General features: G+C 40.8%; 1 long non-coding RNA gene across 1 annotated transcript in view; it reads right to left on the reverse strand.

Annotated features, from left to right (window-relative positions):
• LOC129033484 (uncharacterized) overlaps positions 1–19826 on the reverse strand; it is a 322758-nt gene that overhangs the window by 132185 nt on the left and 170747 nt on the right. The gene's annotated exons all lie outside the window — the stretch shown is intronic.

Below are 19826 nucleotides of genomic sequence, written 5' to 3' on the forward strand. Positions count from 1 at the left end.
CAGCAGGCCCCGTTTGGTCTGTGGGCCATAGTTTCCCCACGCCTGGTCTAAGCCAACAGAGCTTCAGATACCCCATGAGGGCTTCCTACATCCCAGCATGTTCCAGGGGACCCAAAATCACACCCTATGCTAGATGGCAGCATGCAAGTTGGAAAGGGCCTTGGGCAGCTTCTCTGAGATTCCAGCAACCAGCATGGTGGGAGAAGTAACTAAGCCCTGGCTCTTAAAGGGCCTTGCTGAGGTGGAAGGATGCTAGGCCTCACATCCCCACAGTGTCTTGGGATCAGGTAAGCCCCCAGAGCAGCTACAAATCCAGGCAAAGGAGAGAAGGGGAGGGTGACTCCAAATTGATTCTGTTTCCCCAACTCTTGCAGAATGGAGGCTCAAAATAGAAATAGAGTTATGACAGGCAGATTTATGTCATAGTTTTATGTTTGTAAGAATAAGACATTTTCTTTCAAATTTGATATGTATTTTACACTTGCAACACATCGCTAGCCATATTTCAAGTGCTTGATAGTCATGCTATTAGCTGGTGGTTTCCATATTGAACAGTGCAGATTTAGATACCAAGATTTTCCCTTTTACCCCTTCCCAGAACAGTCACACACCTGTCCCATCATTCCTGCCTTTTCTGACCTTAGAGAGAGTTCAGAGAAGGTTGTGTAGGGAGGGTATAGGGTCCAGTGGCTGGAGGGGTGGAAGGAAAACTAAGGAAGGAAGTCAAAAGCCTCCCTTTGGAGCCAGTGAAGAGAGCAGGAGGATAACCAAACTCATGAGATAACCTCTTGTAAGGAATGTGAAAAATTCAGGTTCAAGTCAAGGTCTGCGTGTCTGACCATTCTAGGAAAAACTGTACTGTGGATTAATTTAAAAGGCTAAATATAGTAACATTTCCCAGCCATGTTCACTTTTAATAATTTTTAAGTGAAAGGTAAATACAGAATAGTAAATAAATGCTATAAAGATAATTCACAATTTGTCAAGAATAGTAAACAAATAGGATAACTTTATGTTCACACATTCTAAGAGAAATAGCCATAATTTATTTATATACCCTAGTACATAGCTTATAGTTAAATTACTATCTAAGGATAAAAGTTGGAGATTGGATGGTTCACCCAGACACTGGCGCCTCAGGCAGGTTCAGAAAAGGGGTGTCCTGTAACTAGAGGGCCCTGAGATCCCTGCTGTATGTTGAATGATTTCTCAAGATCTAGGTACTTCATCTCTAGTCCAGTGGGTTTGGAATTTTAAGTAACACTCAGATATGTGATCCATAGAATCATACAAACCAAGCCAAATCTGGAAGCAGAAAGTCTAAAGCAGAGGGAAGAGCCCCATTGAGCAGTCTACGAAATTTAGAGACTTGATTGCTAACACTATACTTGTGAACACTACACATTGCATCCCCATGGACTAAAACAGCTAACAAAAATCACTTCCTTTTAACCTGTACCAAAACAAGGACATGGTCATAGATTTCTGGATAAATAAAATAATATTTTTCAATTCAGGAGAAAATATGTCATTTAATGTTTTAAGAAATTACATTCATGAGGTGACAATGGATTAATCATGGATTTCCATTTGGGCAACACCTTCCCTGCCTCTCTGGGATCAGTATGGTCCTATCAATATGTATGTCATTTTAAATGTTATAGTAGCAATTCTTATGAAAGTAAAATAAGCAGGTGGAAATAACTTAAATAATATTTCATCTTACCCAATACATCAAAAAATTATTTGACATATAAAACATCATTAATGAGATTTTCCCTTTTTTATACTAAATTTTTGAAATAGTGTCATATTTTACACTTACAGCATGTCTTTGGCCACATTTCACATGCTTAATAGCCACATGTGGCCATACTGGACCCCACTGCATCAGACATCCTGTGATCACCCAGGGAGTAATGAAAAACAAGACCTGCTTTTTGCCAGAAATGGCCAGAGCTCTCTTCCCCTTCAACCAGCACAAAGCTGCTTCACAAACTGTGAGTTCAGTGCAGTCAGCAAATTTCACTGAATGGAGACTCTTAATATCACTGATTTAAACATGTGGCATGTGTGGAGACCCTGATTATTTCTACCCACAAAATAAGAATAATGCTTAGCTGTTAATGACAGCTAAGTGTCAAACAGCAAACACTCAGCATGACACCTCGAGATGATCACATGTGCTTTGTCTTTTTTTTTTTTAAGGAAATTGAAATCTTTAAAAGCTTTCTTGAAATTGCATTCTTTTTATTCTTAGATTTGATAAATAGCATATGTGTTGGGAGGTGGCGGGGGGGCACAGGGCACCAGGAGAGGGAAGGTTCATGTTTTTACAGCTGACATGTCGCTTGGGAAAAAGTCCCAGGGAAAAACAGTTTGGATGGAGGAGAAAGAAAAAAATTTTACTGCAACCCCATCTTGCCTAGCTTGCTAGCATCTCCTGCTGCCTGGATATTCTGGCCAAAGTGGTAGGTATCACCTCAGGTCACAAACTGCCAAATAGGAAGATGACACTTACAGAAGTTATTAAAATTTGCCTTGAAAAACAAAATAAAAATATAGATTAGCCAGTGTGTTCAAGGAGCTCTTTTCTTGTCCCTAGAGGGAAAGCAGAGGCTACCCTGCTAACGTAGCAGGCAGCTGGGATTCAAAATGTCCCAGGATTTGGAAGGCATGCCTCTTAGAATCACTCCCATCAATGTATTCACAGCAGAACCAGTGACTTGCCAGAGTTTCTGGGGATTTTAGGAGGGTCAGTGTGTCTTTCTCTCCCACCAAAAAAGAACAAAAGGTGCAGGCCATTTAGGCTGTCCTGTCTGGTTTTGGACCATACTGATTAATAATCTCACAAAACATCCCCAAAAGAAGTCAGGCACATGGGTGTGTCTATACAACCTGAGCCAAAATGGACCAGGCCGAAAATGTTTTGCCACCTGAACGAACTGTGGGGCTGCCAAATTGGCTCCAGAAGGCACAACCAGGACCAGTAGGCAGAAGCTGCTGGATGTAATTTTCAATTCATTATTTGAAAAGGGCTTTTAGAAATCAAGAGTCCAACAATGGCATGGATTTGGGAAGAAGAGAGCTTCAAATCAATGGATCTGTCCAAGCACTGATTGATTGATCTCTCAGGCAAGCTGCATCGGGAAATTCTATATTTTGAAAGATTCCTTCATTCAGTTGATAACCTCTAAGTGCCCAGCACTGGGGTCAGAGAAATGAAAAGGACATGGTCTCAGGTCTCAAATTACTCTTAGTTCATGATGGAAAATCGCAGAGTTAAATCTCAAATTGGGTGGGTTCGAAAGAGTGTGGCCCATTCTAAGCCCCACATCCATATAGGCAGCCTGTTCCAATAAGGTAATAAAATCAATCAAAACACTAACGATGACACAAGCCTCAGATCATGCCAATCTTTCTGCCTGGAATTTCTCCCTCCATCCCCTAAGGATGCCAGGCAGGTCCCTACCTTCCCATGGTCCCCTCTTTTTTTTTTTTTTTTTTTTTTTCTGAGCGGAGTCTCGCTCTTTCGCCCAGGCCAGAGTGCGGTGGCGCTATCTCGGCTTACTGCAAGCTCCGCCTCCCAGGTTCAGGCCATTCTCCTGCCTCAGCCTCCCGAGTAGCTGGGACTCCAGGTGCCCGCCACCACGCCCGGCTAATTTTTTGTATTTTTGGTAGAGATGGGGTTTCACCATGTTAGCCAGAATGGTCTGGATCTCCTGACCTCGTGATCCGCCTGCCTCGGCCTCCCAAAGTGCTGGGATTACAGGCGTGAGCCACTGAGCCCGGCCCATGGTCCCCTCTTTGACAATGCAAATTGACAATCAAAATATTTCTCTTCTTGGGAACCGTATTACACAGATAGTTAACACTGTCAAGCTACTGTCATTTCATGCATTTTTAACTTCTTGGTAATATTACAAAGTTCTTTAAATTCAGGGGTAAACATAGTCTGCATTTTCTATATCTAGAACTATGATAATCTAGGTTTGTTGCAAGAATGATGAAAAAACATATATTAAATGAATGAAAATTCAAGAATATTAAGAATATTGACAAAGTGGTATATTAAAAATAAATGATCCCAACCAAGAAAACCAATGAGAAAACTATATCGTGCTACTTAGGACTCTAGAGTACATATAGGATAGGCACAGGAAAGACACAGAAATGCAGAGATTCGTGATAAAGAAATTCAAGCAGTTGTTGAATTCCTAAATTAATATTTGAAACTTAATACATGCATAAATTAACTGTTAGAAACTACTGGGTTTTGGTTGCATTTATATGCTCAATACAAAAGAATTTACTGTATGTCAATTTAAAATAAAAAGTCCCAATTGTGTTCTCTTTCTCTAACAGTTTTTATTGTTGTCAATGTTTAATTTAGGTATATAATTGGCTTAAAGTTCTCTTCACATTGTTGAAGGATTTCTCTATGGTACTCAAGCATCCCTCAATAACATGGACCAATCAAGCCACTGCACAAAAGCTAACCAAAGCTTTCTCTCGGGGAAAGGCTTCCTTACTTCCTGCCTCAACTGAGTCACCTTCAGCTAATACATTTCCATCTTCCTCGCCTTTCTACAAATGCAATTAACAGTATAGTTTCCATTAAACAAGAAAACTCACAAAAATATTATGTTTCATTTAATGTGTGTAAGAAGATATGAAGAATCAACTGCTACTTCATTTTAGCTATTAGAGACATACTATATGACTTTTCTAGTCATAGTATTTTAGAGGATTAAGAATTTTTAAAAACACTCTTTTTGGGGGGAGGAGCCAAGATGGCCGAATAGGAACAGCTCCGGTCTACAGCTCCCAGCGCGAGCGACGCAGAAGACGGGTGATTTCTGCATTTCCATCTGAGGTACCGTGTTCATCTCACTAGGGAGTGGCAGACAGTGGGCGCAGGTCAGTGGGTGAGTGCACCGTGCGCCAGCCGAAGCAGGGGCAAGGCATTGCCTCACTCGGGAAGCGCAAGGGGTCAGGGAGTTCCCTTTCCAGGGGTGACAGACGGCACCCGGAAAATCGGGCCACTCCCACCCGAATACCGTGCTTTTCCGACGGGCTTAGGAAACGGTGCCCCAGGAGAGTATAGCCCGCACCTGGCTCAGAGGGTCCTACGCCCACGGAGTCTTGCTGATTGCTAGCACAGCAGTCTGAGATCAAACAGCAAGTTGGCAGCGAGGCTGGGGGAGGGGCGCCCGCCATTGCCCAGGCTCGCTTAGGTAAACAAAGCAGCCGGGAAGCTTGAACTGGGTGGAGCCCACCACAGCTCAAGGAGGCCTGCCTGCCTCTGTAGGCTCCACCTCTGGGGGCAGGACACAGACAAACAAAAAGACCGCAGTAACCTCTGCAGACTTAAATCTCCCTGTCTGACAGCTGTGAGGAGAGCAGTGGTTCTCCCAGCACGCAACTGGAGATCTGAGAACGGGCTGACTGCCTCCTCAAGTGGGTCCCTGACCCCTGACCCCCGAGCAGCCTAACTGGGAGGCACCCCCCAGTGGGGGCAGACTGACACCTCACACGGCCGGCCAGGTACTCCAACAGACCTGCAGCTGAGGGTCCTGTCTGTTAGAAGGAAAACTAACAGAAAGGACATCCACACCAAAAACCCATCTGTACATCACCATCATCAAAGACCGAAAGTAGATAAAACCACAAAGATGGGGAAAAAACAGAGCAGAAAAACTGGAAACTCTAAAAAGCAGAGTACCTCTCCTCCTCCAAAGGAACGCAGTTCCTCACCAGCAACGGAACAAAGCTGGATGGAGAATGACTTTGACGAGCTGAGAGAAGAAGGCTTCAGACGATCAAATTACTCTGAGCTACGGGAGGATATTCAAACCAAAGGCAAAGAAGTTGAAAACTTTGAAAAAAATTTAGAAGAATGTATAACTAGAATAACCAATACAGACAAGTGCTTAAAGGAGCTGATGGAGCTGAAAACCAAGGCTCAAGAACTACGTGAAGAACGCAGAAGCCTCAGGAGCCGATGCAATCAAATGGAAGAAAGGGTATCAGCCCTGGAAGATGAAATGAATGAAATGAAGCGAGAAGGGAAGTTTAGAGAAAAAAGAATAAAAAGAAACGAGCAAAGCCTCCAAGAAATGTGGGACTATGTGAAAAGACCAAATCTACGTCTGACTGGTGTACCTGAAAGTGACGGGGAGAATGGAAACAAGTTGGAAAACACTCTGCAGGATATTATCCAGGAGAACTTCCCCAATCTAGCAAGGCAGGCCAACATTCAGATTCAGGAAATACAGAGAACGCCACAAAGATACTCCTCGAGAAGAGCAACTCCAAGACACATAATTGTCAGATTCACCAAAGTTGAAATGAAGGAAAAAATGTTAAGGGCAGCCAGAGAGAAAGGTCGGGTTACCATCAAAGGGAAGCCCATCAGACTAACAGCAGATCTCTCGGCAGAAACCCTACAAGCCAGAAGAGAGTGGGGGCCAATATTCAACATTCTTAAAGAAAAGAATTTTCAACCCAGAATTTCATATCCTGCCAAACTAAGCTTCATAAGTGAAGGAGAAATAAAATACTTTACAGACAAGCAAATGCTGAGAGACTTTGTCACCACCAGGCCTGCCCTAAAAGAGCTCCTGAAGGAAGCGCTAAACATGGAAAGGCACAACCGGTACCAGCCACTGCAAAATCATACCGAAATGTAAAGACCATTGAGACTAGGAAGAGACTGCATCAACTAACGAGCAAAATAACCAGCTAACATCATAATGACAGGATCAGATTCACACATAACAATATTAACTTTAAATGTAAATGGACTAAATGCTCCAATTAAAAGACACAGACTGGCAAATTGGATAAAGACTCAAGACCCATCAGTGTGCTGTATTCAGGAAACCCATCTCACGTGCAGAGACACACATAGGCTCAAAATAAAAGGATGGAGGAAGATCTACCAAGCAAATGGAAAACAAAAAAAGGCAGGGGTTGCAATCCTAGTCTCTGATAAAACAGACTTTAAACCAACAAAGATCAAAAGAGACAAAGAAGGCCATTACATAATGGTAAAGGGATTAATTCAACAAGAAGAGCTAACTATCCTAAATATATATGCACCCAATACAGGAGCAGCCAGATTCATAAAGCAAGTCCTGAGTGACCTACAAAGAGACTTAGACTCCCACACATTAATAATGGGAGACTTTAACACCCCACTGTCAACATTAGACAGATCAACGAAACAGAAAATCAACAAGGATACCCAGGAATTGAACTCAGCTCTGCACCAAGCAGACCTAATAGACATCTACAGAACTCTCCACCCCAAATCAACAGAATATACATTTTTTTCAGCACCACACCACACCTATTCCAAAATTGACCATATACTTGGAAGTACAGCTCTCCTCAATAAATGTAAAAGAACAGAAATTATAACAAACTATCTCTCAGATCACAGTGCAATCAAGCTAGAACTCAGGATTAAGAATCTCACTCAAAACTGCTCAACTACGTGGAAACTGAACAACCTGCTCCTGAATGACTACTGGGTACATAACGAAATGAAGGCAGAAATAAAGATGTTCTTTGAAACCAACGAGAACCAAGACACAACATACCAGAATCTCTGGGATGCATTCAAAGCAGTGTGTAGAGGGAAATTTATAGCACTAAATGCCCACAAGAGAAAGCAGGAAAGATCCAAAATTGACACCCTAACATCACAATTAAAAGAACTAGAAAAGCAAGAGCAAACACATTCAAAAGCTAGCAGAAGGCAAGAAATAACTAAAATCAGAGCAGAACTGAAGGAAATAGAGACACAAAAAACCCTTCAAAAAATAAATGAATCCAGGAGCTGATTTTTTGAAAGGATCAACAAAATTGATAGACCGCTAGCAAGATTAATAAAGAAAAAAAGAGAGAAGAATCAAATAGATGCAATAAAAAATGATAAAGGGGATATCACCACCGATCCCACAGAAATACAAACTACCATCAGAGAATATTACAAACACCTCTACGCAAATAAACTAGAAAATCTAGAAGAAATGGATAAATTCCTCAACACATACACCCTCCCAAGACTAAACCAGGAAGAAGTTGAATCTCTGAATAGACCAATAACAGGAGCTGAAATTGTGGCAATAATCAATAGCTTACCAACCAAAAAAAGTCCAGGACCAGATGGGTTCACAGCCGAATTCTACCAGAGGTACAAGGAGGAGCTGGTACCATTCCTTCTGAAACTGTTCCAATCAATAGAAAAAGAGGGAATCCTCCTTAACTCATTTTATGAGGCCAGCATCATCCTGATACCAAAGCCTAGCAGAGACACAACAAAAAAAGAGAATTTTAGACCAATATCCTTGATGAACATTGATGCAAAAATCCTCAATAAAATATTGGCAAACAGAATCCAGCAGCACATCAAAAAGCTTATCCACCATGATCAAGTGGGCTTCATCCCTGGGATGCAAGGCTGGTTCAATATACGCAAATCAATAAATGTAATCCAGCATATAAACAGAACCAAAGTCAAAAACCACATGATTATCTCAATAGATGCAGAAAAGGCCTTTGACAAAATTCAACAACCCTTCATGCTAAAAACTCTCAATAAATTAGGTATTGATGGGTCGTATCTCAAAATAATAAGAGCTATTTATGACAAACCCACAGCCAATATCATACTGAATGGGCAAAAACTGGAAGCATTCCCTTTGAAAACTGGCACAAGACAGGGATGCCCTCTCTCACCACTTCTATTCAACATAGTGTTGGAAGTTCTGGCCAGGGCAATTAGGCAAGAGGAGGAAATCAAGGGTATTCAATTAGGAAAAGAGGAAGTCAAATTGTCCCTGTTTGCAGATGACATGATAGTATATCTAGAAAACCCCATTGTCTCAGCCCAAAATCTCCTTAAGCTGATAAGCAACTTCAGCAAAGTCTCAGGATACAAAATAAATGTGCAAAAAGCACGAGCATTCTTATACATCAATAACAGACAAACAGAGAGCCAAATCATGAGTGAACTCCCATTCACAATTCCTTCAAAGAGAATAAAATACCTAGGAATCCAACTTACAAGGGATGTGAAGGACCTCTTCAAGGAGAACTCCAAACCACTGCTCAAGGAAATAAAAGAGGATACAAACAAATGGAAGAACATTCCATGCTCATGGATAGGAAGAATCAATATCATGAAAATGGCCATCCTTCCCAAGGTAATTTACAGATTCAATGCCATCCCCATCAAGTTACCAATGACTTTCTTCACAGAATTGGAAAAAACTACTTTAAAGTTCATATGGAACCAAAAAAGAGCCCGCATCGCCAAGTCAATCCTAAGCCAAAAGAACAAAGCTGGAGGCATCACGCTACCTGACTTCAAACTATACTACAAGGCTACAGTAACCAAAACAGCATGGTACTGGTACCAAAACAGAGATATAGATCAATGGAACAGAACAGAGCCGTCAGAAATAATGCCACATATCTACAACTATCTGATCTTTGACAAACCTGACAAAAACAAGAAATGGGGAAAGGATTCCCTATTTAATAAATGGTGCTGGGAAAACTAGCTAGCCATATGGAGAAAGCTGAAACTGGATCCCTTCCTTACACCTTATACAAAAATCAATTCAAGATGGATTAAAGACTTAAATGTTAGACCTAAAACCATAAAAACCCTAGAAGAAAACCTAGGCAATACCATTCAGGACATAGGCATGGGCAAGGACTTCATGTCTAAAACACCAAAAGCAATGGCAACAAAAGCCAAAACTGACAAATGGGATCTAATTAAACTAAAGAGCTTCTGCACAGCAAAGGAAACTACCATCAGAGTGAACAGGCAACCTACAAAATGGGAGAAAATTTTCGCAACCTACTCATCTGACAAAGGGCTAATATCCAGAATCTACAATGAACTCAAACAAATTTACAAGAAAAAGACAAACAACCCCATCAAAAAGTGGGCGAAGGACATGAACAGACACTTCTCAAAAGAAGACATTTATGCAGCCAAAAAACACATGAAAAAATGCTCACCATCAGTGGCCATCAGAGAAATGCAAATCAAAACCACAATGAGATACCATCTCACACCAGTTAGAATGGCAATCATTAAAAAGTCAGGAAACAACAGGTGCTGGAGAGGATGTGGAGAAATAGGAACACTTTTACACTGTTGGTGGGACTGTAAACTAGTGCAACCCTTGTGGAAGTCAGTGTGGCGATTCCTCAGGGATCTAGAACTAGAAATTCCATTCGACCCAGCCATCCCATTACTGGGTATATACCCAAAGGACTATAAATCATGCTGCTATAAAGACACATGCACACGTATGTTTATTGCCACATTATTCACAATAGCAAAGACTTGGAACCAACCCAAATGTCCAACAATGATAGACTGGATTAAGAAAATGTGGCACATATACACCATGGAATACTATGCAGCCATAAAAAATGATGAGTTCACATCCTTTGTAGGGACATGGATGAAATTGGAAATCATCATTCTCAGTAAACTATCGCAAGAACAAAAAACCAAACACCGCATATTCTCACTCATAGGTGGGAATTGAACAATGAGAACACATGGACACAGGAAGGGGAACATCACACTTCGGGGACTGTTGTGGGGTGGGGGGAGGGGGGAGGGATAGCATTGGGAGATATACCTAATGCTAGATGACGAGTTGGTGGGTGCACTGCACCAGCATGGCACATGTATACATATGTAACTTACCTGTACGTTGCGCACATGTACCATAGAGCCTAAAGTATAATAATAATAATAATAATAAAAAGAAAAAAAACATTCTTTTTATATTAAAACATAATGATTGCAGTCAAGTTACTTGTGCTGATGAGAGAGATAAAGAAATGCAGCCAACTAAGACTTTTAAACCTGAGTGTAATCAGTACTCCTGTCTGTCTTTCCTATGAAGAATGGCTCAGAGCAAATTTTAAGCACTCTGGTAAACACAAATAAGGCAGTTCTTTTATTTATCTTATTTACATCCTTATGAAGGTATTCATGACAATGATACAGAACAAACTTGGAAAAAGAAAACATGAGCAGATTATAAATAATCACACCAAGCAGTCAGGTATCAAATCACCGACAGGCATCCTATCACGGCTGAGAAATAGGAGAAAAAGATAAAGGAATGGCCATATTCATGGCCAGCCCCACCTGTGAAAATGCAAGCCTCAAGAGGGAAGAAATGTAAACAATAGATCTAGTTTTGTTAGCTTGAATTACTGAGGTTCTATTCACATTACAAGGCATTTTCGCCCTTCCACATCCAGGGTGCCTCACCTTGGATCTCTCTGAGCCCTCCAGGAATGTTTAACAGCCCAGTGACTTATGTCCTGACTATTCTCTTCACTTGAGAAGAGAAAGTTAAAACTTTTGCTCAGTTACCCCTAAGGAATCCCATCCCCTTTAGTTCTTAGTTCTTGTGTCCCACCCATTGTCTAGTTTTTCCTCAGTGAGACAACTGGCAGTGACATTAACGAGCCCCTGCCCCTGAAACCAGGAGACTGGTAGTCAGTGAAGAAATGGACCTTGGTGACCTGAGATCCCCAGTACCATCACTGTCTTCAGACTCAAGGAGTGAGGGGTTAGAAATCCCTGTCCCCTGGACTTAACGCTTTTCTATCACAGCCCACACACCTTAGGCCCAGGCTCCCTTGTTAAATCACTTTAGTTACACACCTCTTTCTAATTACACACACATACACCACATAGCTTCTTTGGCTGAGACATCATCATTATCATCATATCTATTGAGGGATTACTGAGTTAAAGCCTTCTTGTCTATAACTTATTTAATCCTCACAACTCTTTGAGGTGAATTCTACCACTAACCCTATTTTATGGGTGCCAAAACTGAGGCACATAAAGAGTAAGCAACTTTCCCAATGTCGCACAGCTGGGAAGTGCAGAACCGGGATTCAAATCAAGCAGCCTGATTCTAGAAGCCACATTTTGTTCTGTGCCCAGTACTACCTGCCATTCCCACCCCTGGCTTCCACATCCCAGTCAGAGAGAGGAAGAAGCTACCACAAAACCCATGGAGACCTGGTGACTTGCCCAAGGTCAAGAAGGATGGCAAGAAATTAGTTCACGTGGCATTCATGTGAATTACCCCTGTAATAGGCAGCATATGGTGACTTGGTCTCAGTTTTTGGCAGAGGTCTGGCAGAGAATACTCAAAGGACTCTGTCTCTCCAGAATCTCTCTGGATGAGCTCTGTGGAGTTTGGTATATCAAGCCACAGAGACATCTTCCTCATCCATCCTCCACATTAGCAGTCAGCCCTGCTTCCTTACTAAGCTTTAAATTCCCTTTGTGTAGGAGCCAGCTCTGGCTTTGTCTTGCTGGGTAAGAGCCTGCTCTCATTTTAGCCTGATGTCCCAATGTCTTCTGTGTCTAGTGTTTATTTTTCAGATATAAGGATTGCTGAAACCATTCTAGATGAACTTCTGAGAGTCTGGAGTGTGTCTGGAGACCATATTGGATATAATAGCAAGTGGTTTCTACAATATCTACTGGATCAGAGAGTGTATTTTTGGGCTGAAGCTCATGCATTTTCTGTGCCATCTTGCAATTAAAATGGAAAGTAATTATCCAGTTCTAAAATGTGGTTGACTAAAAATTATATTGTAATATTTCCCCATAAGATGAAGGGGGTAATAGAACTATCCTGATTCCATTTATTTTTAATGCCCCATCAAAGATGACAGGATTTGCCATTTTGTAAGAAACCATCTGACTCATCTTGAACTTCAGTGAATCCAGTGCCTAATTCTATGTGACATGTCTGGTGGTGCCTTATATTTTTGCAAAAATAAAATCCCTCTGATTAAAATTTCACACCTAGCTGAGGACCATGAAACTCTGATTACCTGGTCCAGTCCTAGCCCAGCATTGCCAAAAGGTTTACAAACCTCAGTACAACTTGAGGGGAACTTGGCCTAGGCTTCAAGTTAGTGGAATCATTCAAAGCCCAAGGCATTTGCCAGGTGGCTGTTTCCCTGCCCTGTGTCAGCAGCTGTAAATTAGGCACATGCTCTTTAAACCAGCCATGAAAATGATTGGCCAATATAGCTAGAGCCCAAAGGAAATATGATCAGGCTGGCCGTGACTGAGGCTAAGGGCATAAAAGAAGTTCATCATTCCTCTCCTTTGTCATTCTCCATGGGTTTGAGGGGAGAAAGCAAAGTTTATTCTCTGAAAGCAGATGCTAGAGTTCCAGTGACATTGAAAGAAACAGAAAAAATTGCAAATGCCTAGATTTGCAAATGTTAGTGTTATGAAATAGAGGCAGGGGCAATCTTTAGGCTAATGATATTATAAAATTGTTTATAAAGCCTGGGGCTTAAACATCTCTAGTGCCATAACTAGCTACTGTTTTAAAAAGGACATTTGGTTTCACATTTGCATCTTTGAGATAAAGATTTTTATGTCAGAAGTTCAGCCCTCTGGACAGTGTAAAATCTTAAGAAATACTGTCTGGGTTTCACCAATTGTCCACAAACTTAGTGTTTGGTTTTTGAAGACGGTTTGTGGCCCAGGCTCACATGTGACCTCACCCTCCAAAGGTTAAGGATACAGTCTAAAGAATTATCCATAAGTTTAAACCCTTCTAAAAGTTATTAATGTTCTCAACTTGTATAACCTTGTCTATGCTACCTACATGCTATATAAAATAGTGTTTTCTCATGTTTATTTTTGAATACTTGCTAGTTTCAAGCAGGTTCACTAGTTTTCTAATTACTATAGTTGCTGAACAAGTTCTATACTCACTTCTTTTGATTAGATATATTTCATTCATTTCCAAGCTCAGATTGTGGTGGCAAATATGAAAGATGAATTGATATCTGTGAGATGTCAGTGAGAATACCCCAAAAACTATGCAGAAAAAATATGGGGAGGGGTTGAACTGAGAGAGTAGCACAAGGTTAGAAGAGGGGGGTAAAAGGGATCTATATTGTAGCCCTAAAATCATTAAAGTTTATCTATTAAACCTCGAAGAAGAATAAAAACTTTCTGAGACCTTTTGGAACTATCTAGAGATCCTTAGCAGAAGTCATGAGTGCTGAGAAAGAAGTAATGAGAGAAAGCAAGGGGTGGAATCTAGGACAGAAGCTTGCTAGGGAAAAATCTAGAATTTGGCAGAGTCATTTGAAAGGATATGATTGAAGAACACAGCAAATAGAAGGGGTTCATTTAAAAATATTTGGCACATCCTGATCTGAACAAGGACATAACAAAAGAAGAGGCACATGAAATATAGATAGAGACGTAAATAGCGTGTAGGACCAAGGTCGAGGCTGGGCCAATTTTGGAAAACAAGCATTAGATGCTACTGCAAGGCACTGACAGGGTCCCCGAGAATTAGGGATGCATTAGACCACCTGACAGATGCATGGAGGTGTGACCCACACGAGTCCCAGAAATGAACAGAAGAAGCAAAAAAAAAAAAAAAAAAAAAAAAAAAGCAACTGATGACTTTAAAATTAGAAAAACTAAATTTGGGCTTATTATACCCAAGAGGAATATAGCCTGATGCACAATTTATGCAAATTGATAAAGCTGATTACACAAATTAGCCAAGGCTTTGGCTTGTTTTTTCTCTGGTCAATAAGTCCCACCCCCCTCCCTCCTTTTTTCAAACTCAGTCTATCACTATTGGCATTTACAACAAACCATCTTGTTACTTGTGATGGCCAATTACTTGAAAACACTGAATGGAAATAGTTTCTTATTTCAGGCTCTAGGCCTGGACTTGTAGGACGCTGAATGAGCAGGACAGATTAGAATAACTAGCTCTCCTATAATAGTGACATAGTTAATTTAACATAGCCCAAAATCAGCTCTCAGGAGATTTTCCATTCAGATAACCCTGAACAAAACCCCATCTGAGTTTTACTCAACAGAATGCAACAAATTATTTGTGAAGTATTATTAATATACATCTCAGCCAATCCTCAGAGTTATCCTAGGAAGAAGAATCTATGGACATAATGTAAATGTGAGAAACTAAGTTTTGGTAAAATTAAGTAACCTTCCCAATATGGTTTGGCTGTGCCCCCACCCAAATCTCATCTTGAATTCCCACATTTTGTGGGAGGGGCCAAGTGGGAGGTAACTGAATTGTGGGGGTGGGTTTTTCCCGTGCTGTTCTCGTGATGGTGAGTGAGTCTCATGAGATCTGATAGTTCTATAAAGAGGAGTTCCCCTGCACAAGCTCCCTCTCTCTTTGCCTGCTGCCATCCGTGTAAGACGTGACTTGGTCCTCATTGCCTTCCACCATGACTGTAAGCCTTCCCCAGCCACGTGGAACTCTAAGTCCAATTAAACCTCTTTCTTTTGTAAATTGCCCAGTTTCGGGTATGCCTTTATCAGCAGTGTGAAAACAGACTAATACACTTCCCAAGGTCACGGAGTCAGTAGGGAATAGAACTAGGACTGAAATCCAAGTCTGCACTCCTCTATCAAAAAGGGGTTATCACTTATATCAGTTATCTTGGCTCAAAAAAGTTGAATTGAATTTTCTGGTTCAAACACTCACCCTAGTATGTGTAGTTTTAGAGAGTGAAAATACACTACATGATGGGCAGGAAGGCTCCCTGCAAGGCTTCTGGTGAGGGTGGTGCGCTACAGTGTTCAGGAACCTAGGGTTAGAGTCCTGCTACTTAGGTATCTGTGTGGAGCATGAAAAGAAAGTTAATATCTCTCAATCCCAACTTTCTCATCCATACAATGAGGATACTATTATACGGTATCTTCCTTATGAATTGTGTGAAGGCTAAATGAAAAAAATTAAAGAACGTAAAACACAATGTCTGGCCCAGAGAAATCAGTCAATAAATCATTAACTATTAGGACAGTCTTAGTGACAGAGAGAACCCATGTGTTATTCAACAAATCACTCCTGTAGTCCTAAGTAGCAGCTACTATTCACGTGTTAACTCATCGAATCCTTACAACCACTCTAAATGAGGTAAGCATTATTACCAGGCCCATTTTACAGTGGAAGAAATGGGACTTTGGGTAAGTCACATGCCTACGGCCACAGAGCTGGTGCACGGCAGGCAACAGCCAGCAGCTGGCCCTCACTTCATCAGTTTATGGCAGTGCTGTTCTATTCAATCACTCTGCTATCCACGGAAGCCTGTAACCACAGACTGCTGCTCCTTCTTCCCTGCTTTGCTTAGTTTCCACATGGATTTAAGCAGCTATTAGAAGCCAATCTATCCTCCAGAAAAGTACAGCCCACTATTAATAAAACAGAAGCCATGTGACCAACAATCGTGGTTCTAACAACAAGCAGAAACATGCACTCTGACAGCCTTAAAAAGATAAATATTCCCAGATAGAAATCCCTGATCTCCCAGTGACTCATTTTATTCTACTTTCTTCTCTTATATTTAGAGCATTTTCTTTGACGAAGCATACCATTTCCCGTGAATGAAAATGGAGAAAATAACAAGAAAAGGGAATCCCATCTAAAAAAATAAAAGCTCTGTCTTATTCTTTCCTCTTCAACCTGCCCACATGCCACCTGTGAGCTCTGATGGCTTAATAGGACCTCCCCATGGCCAAAGGACAAAAGAACTGTCTGTCAATGTGGTGGGACCAGTATTGCCACCAAGGTGCAGATTTAATTTCTCCAGTTTGGTGACATGTGACTGATGATGAGGTCACCAAGACAAGGAAGAAAGTTGGGAGGAAAAATGAACACCCTGAGTATTAGTAAGAGATTTAAATAAAAATTCATTTCCTTCTTAGAGGGTTGTTCCTTATGAAGTATTCTCAGGCCCTTTATTAAAGCATTTGTAAAAATCTACCTAGTAAATAGAGATCACTTATTGTTTCTTACTGTCACTGTTCTTAGCAGTGGTAATTTTTCCAAAAAAAAAATTAGCAACAATTGGGACATATTTTTAAATCATAGGATACATGAGGAAATACTGCATCTGTGAAATACACAGATGAATCATTGAGAAAAGATGTTGCTGTACTACATAGAGAAATGACTCAAAGTGGGAAAGGCAAAAGCCTTGATAAGAATTTATCTCCATGCAAAGAGAAGAACCGAAAAGCAAAAGTAGAAAGAGGGTCTTCTGGTATACAATTATAGCTTTGGACATAAAGCAAGACACCAGAATTATACATTAATATTAACAGGACAATGGCTTTTCCTTCCTTTCAATTATTGTGTGTGAATACTTCTGTAGAACCAGATGACTGCACTTAGAATAACGCTGAGATCTGAAGGAGTGCACTGGGAGAGCAAAGAAAGATTCTGAGGAGTCTTAGGTCCTAAATTACTAAGAGACGATGTTAATGGAATACTTACCTTACTACTTACAAATATTAATGAGTACTTAACCTAACCTTGAGTAGATATAGGAAAGAACATAAATTCCAGGTATTACCAAGAGAATAGATACACACAGGTGAACATCCTTTCTCTCACATTCTTGCTAAAAGTTTCCTAGTCTTTTCTTCCCATGCACACTAATATGAAGAGGCCAAATTTAAAATTCTATGAATTTGTTTCACCAAACTGTAGAGGAAGATGGCAGACAAAGTAAACGGTGGAATTATAATATCTCAAGACTTCCATTGAATTTTCAGAGGTGAATCCTCTGAAGCAAACTACCAGTGTGGCATTTAGAAGGGTCTGTTAATTTTCTCTCTTCATATGCCCTACTGCTCGGCACCTATACTATTCTCAGTGAAGTTGGCCATGACCTCCATGTCACTACAACCAATGGGCTGTTTCACTCTCAAATTCCTTGATCACTCAGTAATAGTCAACAACATGGACTGTTGTTCCCCTGGCATCCATAACACCACACTCTCTTGACTTTCCTCCTACCTATCTAGATACTTCTCCTTAGTATATTCTCATCCTCTTCTACCCAACTTTCAATTTCAGAGTTTCTCAAGGCTTGATCCTGGAGCTTCCTGCCTTCTTACTATCAACTCTCTTCCTCAGGGAGCTATTGATGTCCATGGCTTCTATTACTGTTTATATACCTATGACTCCCTGAGGTACATCTCCAGCTCAGATGTCTTCCAGTCTTCACTTGGATGTCTCAAAGGCACTTACACTAAGCCAAACTCATGATCCTTCCCCTCGTCTTGAACCTTCTCTCATATTTCTGAACTCGGTCAAAAACACGTCCATTTACATAGTTGCAGAGGCCATAAACAAGTCTATTCCTCATTATCCATTAATTTCATTCTTAAAATATTACTAGGGCCTTTCCCTTCTTGATTTCCACTGTGACAACTTTCATCTAAGCCTCTTTCACATTTCATCTGAAATAGCTTTCTAATTTATCACTCCATATCTTCCCTTGAGGCCCTTGCATCCATTCTCCCTTTAGCCGTCAGGGATATTCTATGAATATGGAAATTTGATCAGCGTTCTCTCTTAAAGGCCTTTAAACTTTCTCATTTTTCTGAGGATTAAAAACTCCCATCTTCAACATGGCCTAAACATGAAGGCCTGCAAAATAGGGGGCAGATTATCTTTACTGCATCCCTGCAATTTCCTGCTTCAACCACACTTGCCTCTTTTCTGCTCTTCCAAAGGGCCATATTCCTGCCTGCTTCAGTGCCTTGTACATGCCTGGGCCTTTTCTCCTATTCAACCTTCAGAGTTCAATGCCACGTTATATCCTCAATAAAGGATTTTCTGACCTCTCAGCCTAGGTCAAGTCTTTTTTTTAGATGATTATTTAGCCTGTGAACTTTTGCCTCATAACACTTATCATACATGTGCTTATCTATCTATCTCATATGCACTTAATGTGGTCAATAAATGGATGCTCATCTTAGTGAACATTGGCCCAAAGTTTCTGACCAGGCAACCTGGGTAGTAAGTGACATTGTAGGGCATCTCTGATAACTACTGTGGTAGATTAATTGACAGCCTAATTAATAACTTCCCTGTATTCACACCCTTCACAACGTGACTTTGCAAATCATTCCATCAAGTATTAGAGTTGATTTCCCTACCTTTGAATGTGGACTGGGCTTGAGATTTGCTTTGGTGAAAGAATGAATGGGGGAAGAAGTGACAGGGTGCCAATTCCAAGCCTAGGCCTCAAGAGCCTTTGCATGCTTTCACTCACTCATTCTTTGGACTTCTGCTTTTGCCATGTGAACAATACCAGGATTGCTTATCAGATGATGAGAGATCCCGTAAAGCAGATCCTAGCCTTCCTAGCTAGAGTTTTCTTAGACTATGAAGCTTCTACCTAACCTAACATCTGACAACAGACCCATGAGCAAGTCCAGACACACTCAGCCAAACCTGGCACAGATTAGCTGAACTGCTCAGCTAAACTATGGACCCATTAGAAACAATAAATGGTGGTTTTAGCCACTGACTTTTGGGGTGATTTGTTACACAGTAATAGATAAAGGATTCAGCTACCAACTAAAAGTTTCTCTATAATGTACACTTTATCCAAGGATAATGTATTTGAAGCCTCAAATGTTTAGCTATCAATAAATACCAGTGCCTTCTTTTCCTTTCCCTCTTATCTGGCTGGGTAAATGTATATATATTTTTACAGGACAGTGAATTCATCACCAAATATAGCCCTCTGAAAGGAATATAGGTGAAAGTCACTCCATAGTTACAGAGAAATTTTATCAGACAAAAGCATCAACAGAAAAGACATGTTTAATCTCCATTAACTACTCAGCTGGACATTCTGGCTGGCCTGGGAGTTCAGCCTTTATTGGTAGGAGGCAATGTGTCAATTCTTCACCTGTATGTCCATTGGCT

This window comes from Pongo pygmaeus, chromosome 2 (assembly GCF_028885625.2).
Source record: "Pongo pygmaeus isolate AG05252 chromosome 2, NHGRI_mPonPyg2-v2.0_pri, whole genome shotgun sequence".
Taxonomy (NCBI): domain Eukaryota; kingdom Metazoa; phylum Chordata; class Mammalia; order Primates; family Hominidae; genus Pongo; species Pongo pygmaeus.